The sequence below is a fragment of the Triturus cristatus genome, chromosome 1_1, assembly GCF_964204655.1.
Source record: "Triturus cristatus chromosome 1_1, aTriCri1.1, whole genome shotgun sequence".
NCBI lineage: Eukaryota > Metazoa > Chordata > Amphibia > Caudata > Salamandridae > Triturus > Triturus cristatus.
This window is the reverse complement of record NC_140579.1, coordinates 571,104,425-571,118,521: the sequence shown is the minus strand read 5'-3', so window position 1 is coordinate 571,118,521 and position 14,097 is coordinate 571,104,425. Positions and strand designations below refer to the sequence as shown.

At 46.2% G+C, this 14,097-nt stretch overlaps 1 protein-coding gene across 1 annotated transcript in view; it reads left to right on the top strand.

Moving 5' to 3' along the window:
• The window catches only part of LOC146870653 (protein phosphatase 1 regulatory subunit 12B-like), a 353,358-nt gene that overhangs the window by 326,364 nt on the left and 12,897 nt on the right, over positions 1–14,097 (top strand). The gene's annotated exons all lie outside the window — the stretch shown is intronic.

Genomic DNA, 14,097 nt, shown 5'->3' with positions numbered 1-14,097 from the left:
GCCTTTGCCAATGCATACCACACCCACAAAAAGGGATCCTCTGTGGCTTTCTTGGGTAGCATCCTTGTTGCTGACATCTGTAATGCAGCTACCTGGTCCCCTCCACGCACTTCAACCAATCACTACTGTGTGCATATTTTGGCACGCCAACAAGCTAATGTTGGCCGTGCTGTACTCTGTGCACGTTTGCAGTCTTCTAAAAAATCCTTCGGCTAGCCACTACGTATAATAGAACTGCTACACAGTCTATGCACAGCATTCCATGAATATAAAATGTTAATTACCATGTTAGCATCTGTTTGTGGGAGATAGTGCTGTAGATTCACATGCACCCACCTTTGTCCCTGAAAACCGCAGGTTGTTGCAGATGCCGCCTTCTCTTTTTTCTTTCTCTGCATGAAGTTAGATTACTTACTTTTTTGGGTGCAGCGGTCTAGAATCAGCTCCCCTTTTGCACTCTATAAGTGATCCACAGCTTTTAAAAACAAAAACTGAAAACCTGTATTCTATTCGGTAGACCTAGCTTGTTTCTTCTCTAACTTTCAGCTTGTACTGCTCTGGGACACTCCCTGGAGTAGCTGTGCGCTATATATATGGTATATCACATCATTCTTCTGTGTCTCCATTTTCAGTCTCACCTGCCATACGGTAAAAATAATCTAACAGTGGGGTCGCTACTCATGTACATTACCAGTAATAGGCTGAGTCAGTATAACTCGTGAATTGAAGACTTCTTCGAAGAAAAACAAGTTGCATATGTTCAAGCCCAACACTAGATGGCAGGAGGATGTGCAACATGTGACTCTGCTGCACTATATGCCACGAAAGGATGCTTACAGGGTAAGTAACATTTTCCTTTCTGGACCTTCAAGATGCCAGTGGGCAATATACGTCCCTGACACTAGTGTAAACTCTCCACTTGGCCCTTCCACATAGGAGTCAGCATATTTTGCCATGGGCATCAGTAGGGCTGCAGAAGTCCTCGACCTCCAACTGCAGAGGTAAACATGAATGTTCTCTCAGAAGTCCTGCCATCTGTGCAGACTTCTTCTGAGCCTCTCCTTCCGTTCAATGAGGCTCTTACCGACACTTTCATCGGTACTTCTGGATCTTGACTGGCTGTAAATAAACAAATTGCCAGGAGCACCTACATACTCTCGTGGATCCACCTTTCCTCATCCAGAGAGTCTTGTGAAGCAAGCTTTTACAAGCAGGTTGAACCTGAAGTCTTTCCCTACCGTGCCCTCAGATTGGAAGTCCAAACACATGGAGAACTTTGGGAAGAGGATGTTCTCATCCCCTATCCTTTCACTCAGATCAGTCAGCTCTACTTGCCTCTTCGGATGTTAGTTTCACGCCTTATGGGAGATGGTACCAAAAATGTTACCCCAGGTCCCATATAAGGTTCGAACCATTTTGACTCCGATCATATATGATGAGCAAAATGCTGTGAAGTATGTTATCAGATCAGGGTTGAACACCACCAATTCCTTGGGAAGGCAGTCTATACTAGCCTGGTGTTTTGCTACCACACTGATACGAGATCCGTGGACTTCCTCCAGTGATGTCTTGGTATCACTGATGGACATCCCATTTGATGGTAGGCCTCTTCAGAGAGAAAGCAATTCGGCCTTAGAGTGCTTCAGAGAAAGCAGGGCCATAGCCTACTTGCTTGGCCTTTCAGCGCTCATGCGGCAATATCCCCATCAGTATCACCCTTTCCGAGGTGACGGAAGGGCCTCCAGTAGAGGCAACGCCAAGGCTTGCCTCTGCACCAACAGACCTCCCAATCCTTTTGAGGCAGAGGTCGGGATCTGGGCGACAATGGCCAGACCCCCGGGCCTCCCGCACCCTGCTGCCACTTCCTAGCCCCTTTAGCTAGTCCTCTGCAGCACATTGCAACCCTTGTGGAGACAGAATAGGTTATTACCTCCTACGTATGGCAAAAAATCATATCAAACAGATGGATGTTTCAAATTGTCTAGGATGGATGCTCTTTACCTTTCCCTTACACCCCTCCTCATATGCCACCTACACCACAGCGACTTTCAGAGGACCACTTGTCCACCCCCAAAGGAAAATCTAGGCTTTTTTCGACAAGGGTGCCATCGAGAGGGTGCAGGCATTCAAAATACAGACTGGATGTTACTCCTGTTATTTTTTGGTTCCAAAGGACTTCATGATATTTTAGACCATAAACCTCTGAAATTCTTCCTCATAAAGGAGAAGTTCATGAGACTTACTGTTCTATCTGGCCTCAAAACAGAAGACTGGATGATGGTGTTGAATTTGCTGGATGCCTATTTGCATATCCCCTAAGTCCCACAGGCTGTTAAAGGCAGCCTCAGTCAGTCATAGATCCCCTTCAGATGAGAGCAAACCTCCTGAAACCCTTTGAGGTTTTCGAACACAGTGCTGAAGTCACACATGACTCCTTCACAGAGGATGCCCTTCATTGTATCTACTCTTGAAACAGAGCAGTTTTGAGCCTTCCCTCCACCTCGATGAGTCTGGTACATTCCGATGTTCCAGCCTTTAGCTTAGGTCTCAGCGAGAGTGGCTGCAAGACTTTCTGACCTCTTGGCTTCCTGCATCCTTCCAATGGACCAGGCCGGGTGACACATGTGGGCTCTGCAATATAATCTGAAGCCTCAGTGAGGTCAACACCAAGGCAACCTGTTGAATTCCATCCAGATATCAGCGAAGATTGCAAAACATCTTGCATGGGTAGTTGCGAGACTGCATTGGGAGACCCTTCATCCTAACCCACCTAGATCTGGCGTCATTACTGATGCATTGTAGCTTGGTTGGGCAGACCATCCGAGAGAGGTGAAGATCCAAGGACTCTCATCTCTGACAGAGACCTGGCTCACATCAGTTTGCTGGAGGTATGGGCAATTTGCTTGTCACTAAAAGGCTTCCTTCCGTCCTTAAAGTGGGGAACAGGTGCAGTCCTTTATGAACAACACAACAACCATGTGGTACTGCATGAGTCATTCCACAGACCACCAGAGTACAAGGTACTAGCTTTGGTTTCTGTTCAAAAGGTAAAATATATGCGGTTAGAAGTATCCATCAGAACAAGTTACTTATCTTTGGTAACACTCTTTCGGATGTGTATTCTAACCACAGATTCCTCACTGCCCGACCCACCTCCCTGCTTTGCTAAATCACTCCTTTTCCACCTAAAAAGATTACAGATCTGCACACTGTTTACTCTGATCAGTATTGGCTTTGCATCCAACAGCGTGGACAGAGTCAAGAAACAATTATGTCTGCACACAGGAATTGGCATAAGTATATGACTCCGGCTCATTTCTGGGGTGGGATGGAGTTGATGCAGAGCTGCACAGCGCCACCTACTGGCGTGCAAGAAAATTGCAGGGGAAAATCTCTGGATCCTCTTTGGCAATTAGGGCTTTTCACATGGTGAGGAATCTACAGTTAGAGTATGTAGTAGAAAGAGATTTACCAGAGGTAAGTAATGTGTTCTCCTGGAGATAATGTTGTCTTTGATTATAGTATTCATTTACTCATCCATTGCAATTCGGAACCAGTGCAATTCCTGTTCCAGATAAATATTTAGCTTGTTTCGCTCTAGCAAGTAGTGCCAATGAGCTTTCTTAAGGCATAGAATGCTTTCTTCAATTAGTAACTGCAGTTATTTTTGTCAATAAGATGACTTTATTGACTTATGGAAGCACATTATCACTACTCAACAAAGCAAAAATTTGGCTGCAAACGCATAAAATAATTTATCAGCAGCAGCCGACCTTTCTCCTTTGCAAGATTGCAGTGGATGATTAAATCAGTCGTGAAGTCCTGAAAACTTTATTACGTAAGTGCCAGAGGGCTACCAGCCCTTCAGCACTAAAAACGTTGTATGTCCCTACCACCTCAAGGAATATTTTGTTTTGTTTCTATTTGGTAAAAAAAATTATGTTTTGGGATGAACCTCATAGTACACATGCATGGGTGATATGCATGAGAGTCTCCTTTAGCAGCCTGGGGCCATGCTTTGTTCCCCAGAATTCTTGCCACATCACATCCACAGCACCTGTATACTCTGGCCCTATTTTGTAGATGTTAATCTAAGGATGCAATGGTGGTTTTGCGATGCTCATTTCTGCTTACGTATTCTACTTTTTATTCACTTGTGGAAAAACTGAAGACTTAAGAGTTTATTTTTAGTAAAGGGTCCTAGTGTAGTTATCTGGTTTGAATAGTGTTTGTTGCATCACAATGAGGTAGAGGGAAAAGCAGCACAAATTGTCAGGAACAAGGTAAAGATGCATCCGTTCTACCAATTTGGTCTTTTGATGGTGGACACAAATTTATAAATTGTTCTGAAGCAGTCTGGCATTGGTTCTCGTTAGCTTTTTATGAGAAGCCAAATACAAAATCAGCAGGGTGCAAATTTAATTAAAAATATATAATTTATTATTACGTTTGTGAGGATAGACTAATCTCTAATCAGCCAACCTGAACTGTGAAACATATAGGCTGTAAAACTTTAAAGCATTGTCCTGAAAAGCAGGAAGATAAAGTAGGTACCATAGATAGGTTATTTGGGGCTAAAAATATTAACCATCTGATAGACTTCTCTGTGGTTGTGCAGTGATTGCAGCCTTGGCTCTACTGGAATGAGCACGCAAACCCTCGGGGGGGTTTGCTTTTTGCCCGACACGTAGCAGATTTAAATGCAAAGCATGATTCATCTGGAGATGGTCCATTTCTGCACATCCTTAACCTTTTTTGCTCCGAAATACCCCACAAAGAGTTGGTTGTCCATCCCAGAACTCTTTTGTGCAGGCAAGGTAGGATGACATCCCTCCTTTTGGGTCAAGACAGTGGAGGCGCTGCTCTTAGAGGGATGCAGCAGAGCATAAAAACTAGGCAGGGTGATGGACTGGCCTTCATGAAAGGGAGTGACGACTTTCGGCAGAAAGGAAGCTCTAGTTCATAGAACCAGTTTGTCTGGGTATATGTTCAGGTATGGAGGCTTGAATAACGAGGCCTGAAGCTCACTGACCCTCTGGCAGATGTTATTGCCTCCAGGAAGGCCGTCCTAATGGTAAGGAGCCTGAGAGGACAGTTTTTCAAGGGCTCAAAGGAAGCACACGTCCGGAACATCAGGACGAGATTAAGGTCCCACTGAGGCATGATAAAGAGTGAGGAAACATGTTGCAGACTTTTCAAGAATCTATGTACAATAGGGATTTGAAGAGAGATGGCTGGTCAGGCAACCACAGAAATCCTGAGATAGCAGAAAGATAACCCTTTAAGGTACCCAAAGCAGAGCCCTGCTGGGCATAGAAAAGAATAAAGAGAAGAACTTGAGAATGGGGAGCAGAAAGGGGGATCAACCTGCTTTTCTGCACCCCATGCCACAAACTTGCCCCTATACCGTTTTGGTGGAGGGACTCCTGGCTGCCAGAATAACATCGCAGACTTTGGGCAGAAGGTCAAAGGCTGTTAACTGTTGCTGCTCAATCTCCACACAAGGAGGAGGCATGTTGGCAGGAGCACCCTTCCCTGCAGATGTGACAGAAGTTCCTTCTGAAGGGGCAGTCCGGAGCCACAGGAGCTTGGTCATTCCTGATCTTCCTGAGAACTCTTGGCAGTAGTGGTATGGGTGGGAAGGAGAACAGGAGGCCTGAGCTCCACTTGAGATGAAAAGTGTCTCAGAGCAAGAGCCGCCTTAGAAACTCTAGCACGCACAACTGCTGACATTGCACGTTTTCGGAGGTAGCAAACAGATCTAATCAAGGGTCTCCCCACTGCTGAAAGAGACCTTGCACCACCTCCGGATGTAGATGCCATTCGTGATCCGCTAGGCATCGTCGGCAGAGTTAGTCATCCCTGGCTTTCAGAGAGCCCGCCATATGTTGAGCCACCGAAGAAATGACAGGGCGTTGTAGTCATGTCCAGAGGCACGGGCCTCTTGACAAAGCGTCCACGATCTCACCCCACCTTGTTGCAATACCACATGACGATGGTATTGTCTTAACACCTGAATGAGCCTTCCCTTGATGATGGGTAGGCTTTTAATGCCAGCTGGGAACTCTCAAACTTCCAGGAGGTTAATGTAGATTCTGGATATAGTCGAGACTAGAGGCCTCTGATCTCCACCTGTCCCAGATGGCTGCCCCATCACAGGAGTGACGCATCTGTCACTGCTGTCAGATCTGGTTGAGGAAGGGAAAGGGGTCCTCCGTTGACCCACTACTACAGATCTTGTGCAGTTGCCTCCAAGATCTGTTCCATGCCGGAGAGATTTTCCTAATGATGCTCCCACTGGAACTTCAGGGCCCGCATATGACAGCAGGCATGTGTCCCAAGCAGAATGTAGGATACCATGAGGCCCAGCAGCCTCAGTCTGAAACTCAGAGGCTGAAACACCGTTCTAATAGCTCAGCTATCTCGGACTATCCGTTCGGGAGGATAGGCCCGAAACTGCACCACGTCCAGAACAGCTCTGATGAAGTGGAGCGTTTGAGAGAGACTCGGGTGTGACTTCGGCACGTTGATGGTGAACCTCAGCAAATGCAGTCCTCCGTCAACCAGTCGCAAGAAGGTGGCATGGGTGGAGGGGTACTCTTGAAGGGAAGGGAGTAGCCCCTCTGGACAATTTGTAGAACCCATTGGTCCGATGTAATAGACCGCCAGTGGTGCAGGTGATGGCGGATCCTGCGCCCTCTGGTTGCTCATGATAAGGGGGCAGACTATAAGGGATTGGAGGCTGCGGCTTCCTGGAGGGTGGTGGACTAGCCCACCACTGGCTGCCCGACCCACGTGGTCTGTGGGTACCGTGTCCTCGGCCAGACAGAGGCTGTGAAGCTTGCACGCCACTGTGGCTGGGCAGGTACAGACGTGGCTGGAAGCCCCTTCCTTGGCAATGAAAGGAGCTGAAGGCGGGTTGGAGGTGGTGATGGGCATGGAAAGGCTGAAGGACCTGGCCGTACCTGAATCCACCGGGTCTCCGAATAGACCAGAACCATCAAAGGGCATGTTCATAAGCAATGCTTGGACATCCCCAGAATTGTACCATTGATCCTTTTTTGCAAAAATATACAGATATTTAATGAGCTCCCTATATACACAGCTTCAAAACCAAACCAAAGTAAAATAGCCACATCCTCACAATTCGAGTCAATCATAACCACTCGTACCGAGATAATCATACACACGAAACATTAGAAACATTATTCAAAAATCACATGCATGTTCCAGTGTAATCTCAATTAGCCAATATCCTATTGGCTTCAATGGTCATAAATAAACATGTATAACAATTTTTGCCCCTTTTTGTTTGACAATGCATGTCTATTGACCATGAAAATATTAACAATCATAAAATGTAGACTGAGCAAAAAAGCAACAAGAAAAATTACAGAGAAAAATTGCGCCTCTGTAACATGCGTATGATTTTTGAATAATTTTTTTATTATTTACTGCATTTGATTTTCTCAGTACGAATGGGTATGATTGTCTCGAATTGTGAGGATGTGGCTGTTTTCCTTTGGGTATTTTTGTATTTTGATGCTGAGTATTTAGGGAGGCCATTAAATATCGGTATATTTTTTGCGAAAATTGATCAATGGTAAAATTTATATGAATATATGTTGAGAAAATAAAATATAAACTGAACTGGTCTGATTTATGGCTTTGAATATTTAAAGAATAATTCTTGTTTCAACTTTTTTGGAAAGGCTGTTTGCTTCACTGTGATTGTTCTTTACCATGGGTTGTATCTCCCTGTTCATTTTTCAGGGGTCCTCTTTTGTCCTAACTTTATTCCCAGAGACAATCGGAGCAGGCCTTTAGATCAAGGTAGCGCTCGAGACACCAAGTTGCGGGTCTGTCAACGTCTAGCAGTGACAGCTTACGCAGGGCTTGAAGCTGGCCTTCTGAGAGTACACCTAGCCATACCAGAAGGGAAACCTTAAAAAAAACGACAAAAAGTTGAAAAAGATAGTCAAAAATTGGCTAAAGGGTAGCTCTCTCCGGATTTGCATTGACTGGCGTGGAAGAAAAAGAACTGACGTCAGCGCTGGGGTGGCGCCTATATAGGCACCGTGCATGTCACATCCAGCACCTATTATGCCACTTGGAGCAATCAACGCCACCTATCAGCGCACAGGGGTGCTGCTCTCAAAAATATTCTAGATTAAGTCTGATACCTGGTGATAATTCTATGGTAAGGAATCTGCGGCTAGAGTCTCTCCCAGATAAGTGTTACTGATGGTAAGGAACTTGTCCACCATGTACATTGAGAAGCAAATGTTCACCTCTGCCATTAATAGCCCCTCCTTCTCTTCTTTTCTAAGGCTCCCAAATTTGTATCATGGTGTGGTATAAGCAGATTTTTTAATATTAAAGGTGGAGACATAAAACGGTCAATAAATGTGCCAACAGACACATGTATTGTTCGCTCAAACCATATTCTACTATTAATTACCCTTTGGAACTCTGTCCAGTTGTGAAGCATACTACAACTAAAACAAGATTTTATTATGTCACACTTCTGTATGACTTGTCATGCAAAAAATGTTTTTGTGCATAACCCTGTTAAACTCCCAGAAGCTGGTTGTCTTAATAATGAAATTTGGTTTGAGTAATTTATGCAAATACTGGTTTTTGATGGTTGCCCCTGAGGCATCTCTTACAAACCATGAAAAGAATTTAAGTATTGGTGTTTCAGCAGTGCCTCAACATAGTACTCCTTAAATACCTCTGTAGGAGAGTAGGATCTGCACTTATGTTGCCCCCACTTTTTTTCTGATGTTTACACTGGTTTCAGGCTATAGTCTGGCTGGGTCCCTGCTAATCAGGGCCCCAGCCTCTCTGTTCTCTCTAAACAACTTGGAGTGTATATTAGATGCACTAGTGATTGGATACTGTGGTACCTTATGAGCCCCTAGTATATGGTACCTTAGGTACCAAGGGCCTACCAGGGGCTGAGCATGTATTATGCCACCTCTGGGAAGCAGACTAAATCTGACACCACAGGCCTGCTACTGCAGCCTGGGTGAGGTAGTGTTAGCACTCCTCACTGAGGTATAGGTTCCCTATATCTCACCTTACACACACACATATAAACCTATCAGTCACCCCTAAGGCAGGCCCTATCAATCCTGAGGGCAGGGTGCTTGGTTTCCATGTGAGGGGGTGCCTCTGCCTGAACAGGGCTCCTCTCAGTCTATTCTCTGTAGCTGTTTGTGGATGCGGTTAAACCATATACTCTTAAGTGCATTATAACCTAGCGGTAAATGCTAACTTTGGGATGGCTGCATCAAAACATGTCGTGTTTGGTGTCAAACGCTTTGGAATCATACCCTCACACCAGTAGCTGGTGTGGGAGTATGATCCCACCCTTCTAGAGGGATAGACATGTACCCACTGTGGAAACACGGTAGAATCCTGAAAAGCCCTGGCATCACAAAATGGATCAAAACCACATGAGCTCCACACTGTGTGGAGCAGGGAACAAGAGGCACGGGGTTTAAGGAGCTAGCAGCCTCCAACTATGAATGTTTAACCACAAAAGTGATAACCACTATAACGTTTGAGTTATATTGTGAGTGGGGACATCTCACAAAAAGTAACAGACTGGTCTCACACACCACCTGGTGTCATGCTTCATCATTGACCAGTCCTCGCCCTGTAAAACCTTGGTTTGATAGAGGGTGGGCATACACCTGACGACAGGGATGCACGTCTAAACTAAGTGGGGGCCCGTGTATGAGTGCGTGAGATTAAAAATCATTATAGTTATCCTCATTGTGTTTTTTAATGTGAAAGGTAACTATATGATGTTTAAAAGCAGGTGACGGTATGTGGGGGAATTAGTGTCCCCTAACCGTTGTGTTTAGAGGTCGACATGTTTCTGCCGTCTTGACCCAGGAGGGTCCAGGGCATTCATCAGGACCTAAATATGTAAATGGGGGCTCCGTTCTTACCAAAAGTGGCAAAAGTGTACCACTGTGTGGGCGTGATCACTGTCACACTCCACATTTGGATGGCTCCTAGATTCAAGCCTGTAAAAGAAAATGTAGGGAGAGAAAAAATATATAACAGACCGTAGTAGTGGCGAATAACTGAACTCAATACATGCACTGATCCAGTTTCTGTGCGAGTGACTACTCATGTGACATGTGCCACTCAATTTGTGTACATGATGGGGATGCAAAGGTGAGAGCACGTGTCTCACTGTTCTTACCCTAAAAACCAAAGCTACTGGCCCCATGGGAGGAGGGGTGGGGAAACCCCTGTTTGTCAGAACCTGTGGAAAAAACATATAGATCACAGCTGGCGTGAGAATTATGGGTTTTCAAGTACAAACACACAGAACATTCATCCTCAATTGTGCTAATTGCCCCAAAGTACTTTCATTCAATCCGATTTCATTCACACCCTTACTGCCTCAAGGAAAGTTTCCTGCGTGGATCCTAGGCGACTGCTCCCGTTCCTCCCCGGTGTAGGACTGGGTGGAGAGCCGTTGTGCTTTTATAGTCTGCTCACTTAAGCAAATTGGTTTTAAGTGGTGCTAAGTGAAATCAGGTGCGTGGTTTCCTGTGTCCCTGGAGGGGAAGCCTGATTTATCCATGGCCGCACTGTGCACATGCTCAGTGTGAATAAACCCGGAGCACTACTTCCTGTGTCCTGAAGCGCGAGTGCCTGGTTTCAAAATGGTGGAGTTACGCACATGCTCAGATTAGAGCAGTGAAGCGCGTGACGGAAATCACTGAGGAAAAGTGCTCTGTGGTCCGTGCCCTACGCGACAGTGCCTAGTTTTAAATTGGCAAAAGTACACGCATGCTCTTGTGTGCTATTGGTGCGTGACTGCCAAGGCACCCGATGTGGAAACGGGTGGGCGGCCAATTACTGTGATGCAAGGTGAAATTCTACCTAGATTTTTTAGCTGCCCAGAGGGGCGAGATTTTGCAGAAGGGGCAGAAGTACACGTCTGCTCTGTGTGTGACTGGTGCGTGACTGCGAAGCACCCGGTGTGTGAACGGGTGAGCGGCTGATTGCCCAGAACAAAGGGGAGAATATTCTACCGAGAGTCTAGAGCTGCCCAGATGGGCGATGTTGTGCGTGTACTAGCGGGCAGTGTTCGGTTGGACTTGCTCTGATGCACTTGTGCAAACAGGTATTCCAAAGGAAGATCATAATAAGGGTAAGGATGTCAAATGTTGGGTATTAGCGCAGACACTCAGCGCTATCATTTCTATTCATGCATGAAGCCTGGGTGAGAGACGGTTCCAGCTGGGGAAGGATGACTTTGGAGGGCATGTGGCCTATTAGCCTCACAACTTCGGCTTAGTTTAAAAGCCAGCTAAGTGTGATAATTCCAGGTAGACTCAGCCCATTTTAAGTAAACTCATTTAAGACAGGGCACTGCATGTACCGATGGTTTCACAGTGTCGTGTGATGGTATACCAGGTACACTTCATCTATGTGTTAGTGTGAATTAATCTACTGGTGGTTGTTAGAGGTTTCAACGCCCCATTTGGAGCCACGGTATTTCATCGTTGAGCCCTTTGTCCCAGGTTCGTAAACGGAACACCCAGTGTTGTTCTCTTACATGTAGGGCTTTAGTAAGGTCAAACTTTCGTTTTTTCATTACTTCCAGAATGGTCCATTTCAGGTCTGTGTCTTTATGGTTTTTTTCAGTGAAATGACGAGTCAGTTTGGTATTGGTCTTTTTACACCGATTCGTGCTCCGTTGTTCATTGATACGCACTTTGATTTTCCTGGTGGTCATGCCAACGTATTTGAGGTTGCATGGGCAGTTCAAGAGGTATACGACGTTCTCCGTGTTGTAATTACTGAATTCTCGCAGTTGCCAAGGGATCCCCGTTCCTATGTCTACCTCCTTGGTATTAGAAGTGAGTACGCAGGATGTACAGTTCCCACAGGAGAAGTGGCCGACGGGCCGTGGTTGGCTCCACAGGGTTTGTTGTTCCTCTTCTCCGGTCGATGGTCTCTTTGCGTGTACTAGTTCGTCGCGCAGACTCCTGTTCCTTCTAAAGGCAAATAAAGGTGGCTGCCACTGGTTTCCAGTGCTATTGAGGATGTGCCAGTTTTTTCTCACGATTTTTTGTACTTTGTTTGAGATCGGAGCGTATGTTGTAACGCATACTGGTCTTTTGGTGTCTCCTTTTGTTATATCCTCTAGTAGTGACTCTCTTGGATTGTTCCTGGCATGTTTCCTTGCTCGTCTCACCATTTTTCTCAGGTAGTGGCATTCTAGAAGTTTATTTTCCAGTTGTTCAGCCTGCTCCTCAAAGGTTGTTGTATTCGAGCAGTTCCGTCGGATTCGTAGGAACTGACCTACCGGGAGGTTTTGTCTCAGGGCCCTAGGATGGTAGCTCTCATAGAGAAGTAAACTGTTTTTATCTGTGGTTTTGTTATGAACCTTTGTTGTGAATCCTTCTTGGGTTATGGTAATGTCTAGATCCAGAAAAAATGCGTGGTTCACATCAATCGTGTGTGTGAATCTGAGATGGGTGTCCTTGGAATTGACCCATTGGACAAATTCTGTTGCCTCTTCCTTGGTTCCGTGCCATACAATCAGCATATCATCAATAAAGCGTTTCCACACCTTAAGGTGTTTCAGGAATGGATTATTAGGATTGTAAATGTGGTCTTCCTCAAATTGTTGGACATAGAGACATGCCATGATTGGGGCAAAAGTGCTGCCCATCGAAGTACCGGTAATCTGGTGGTAGATGGTGTTTTAGAATTTGAAAAAATTCTCAGTTAGTGCTAATTCAGCACATTCCATCACAAAATGTTGGAGAGTGATGAAATTCCACTCCATGTTTAGGATAATTTGTTCCACCACTTCCAAGGTTCGTCTCTGTGGTATGCTGGTGTATAAGGCCTCTATGTCCATTGTTATGAGAAGGTTCTCTGTAGGATCTATTTCCAGATCTTGGAGAAGGCAATGGACATCCTTGGTGTCCCTAAGGTAGGAATGTGATTTTTTACAATCGGTCTGAGGAACCAGTCGCAAAACTGCGAAAGAGGTTCCAGAACTGATCCAATCCCGGATACGATGGGTCTTCCGGGTGGGGGGGTCCGGTTCTTGTGGATCTTAGGGAACGTGTAGAATCTAGGCATCCTAGGTTCCTCATTAATAAGGAAACCCGCCTCCTGTCTAGTAATCCAATCATTGGTGAGGGCCTCCTCTACCATATTTTTTATTCTCGTCATGAGGGATGTGGTTGGATGCCACCAATACAGACACTGGGCTGCCCTCCTGCTGCTGACCGAAACTGGCAGTGGAGGAGGCCCAACAATAGGCATCCAGTCACAGGGAGGTGTAACCACCTTCCAGACAGGCTTTAGTGTATTGGGGCTGGCTGGGTGGGTGCACTCCTAGAGTGCTTTGAAGTCCTGCACTGGGGGAGCAGTAGGCTCCTCTGTGCATATGCCAGCTCAAACCGGTTCAGGGGCTACCAGTCCCTGCTCTGGCGCGAAAACTGGACAAAGGGAAGTGGGTGTAGCCACCCACTCACCTGACCCTCCCATAGGAGTGGTCATAGAGCTAGTCCCTCCCTTCCTTGTAGTATAAGTTAGGGAACCCTTGCCATTGCAAACTAGATATCCCTGGATGACGCTCTGAAGAAGAATCCTGGACCTTCGACGTTCCACTACCTTTGGAAGACTGAAGAATCTCCCTTGGAGTCCAGGAGGGACTCCCCTGCTTGGCAGGCACCAAAACTTTGCATCAACGGTCGCAAACTTTCCCGCTCCCGCCAGAGTCCGAAGTCCCTGCAGCCCCGGAAGTGGATTTCCTGACTTCTCGACGGTCATTGTGAGTCCCCAGCGAAACTGAGGCGAGTGGACCCCACGAGTGACGAGGAACAGCAATACCCGGGTACCGTGCACTATTGTCGAGTGCAACCCCTTCACGACGTTCTACGAACTTGTGCTTTGGACCAGGTGTGGCCCAAACGTCCTGCAGGATTTCCCTCGAAAATCAGAGGCCTACCTCGTCTCGGTTGGATTGTGGTTCCCCTGAAGACTTTTCCACAGAACCAAAGGGCTCCCCTGGTTGCTCCAGGCCTGCCCTGACTTACCCTT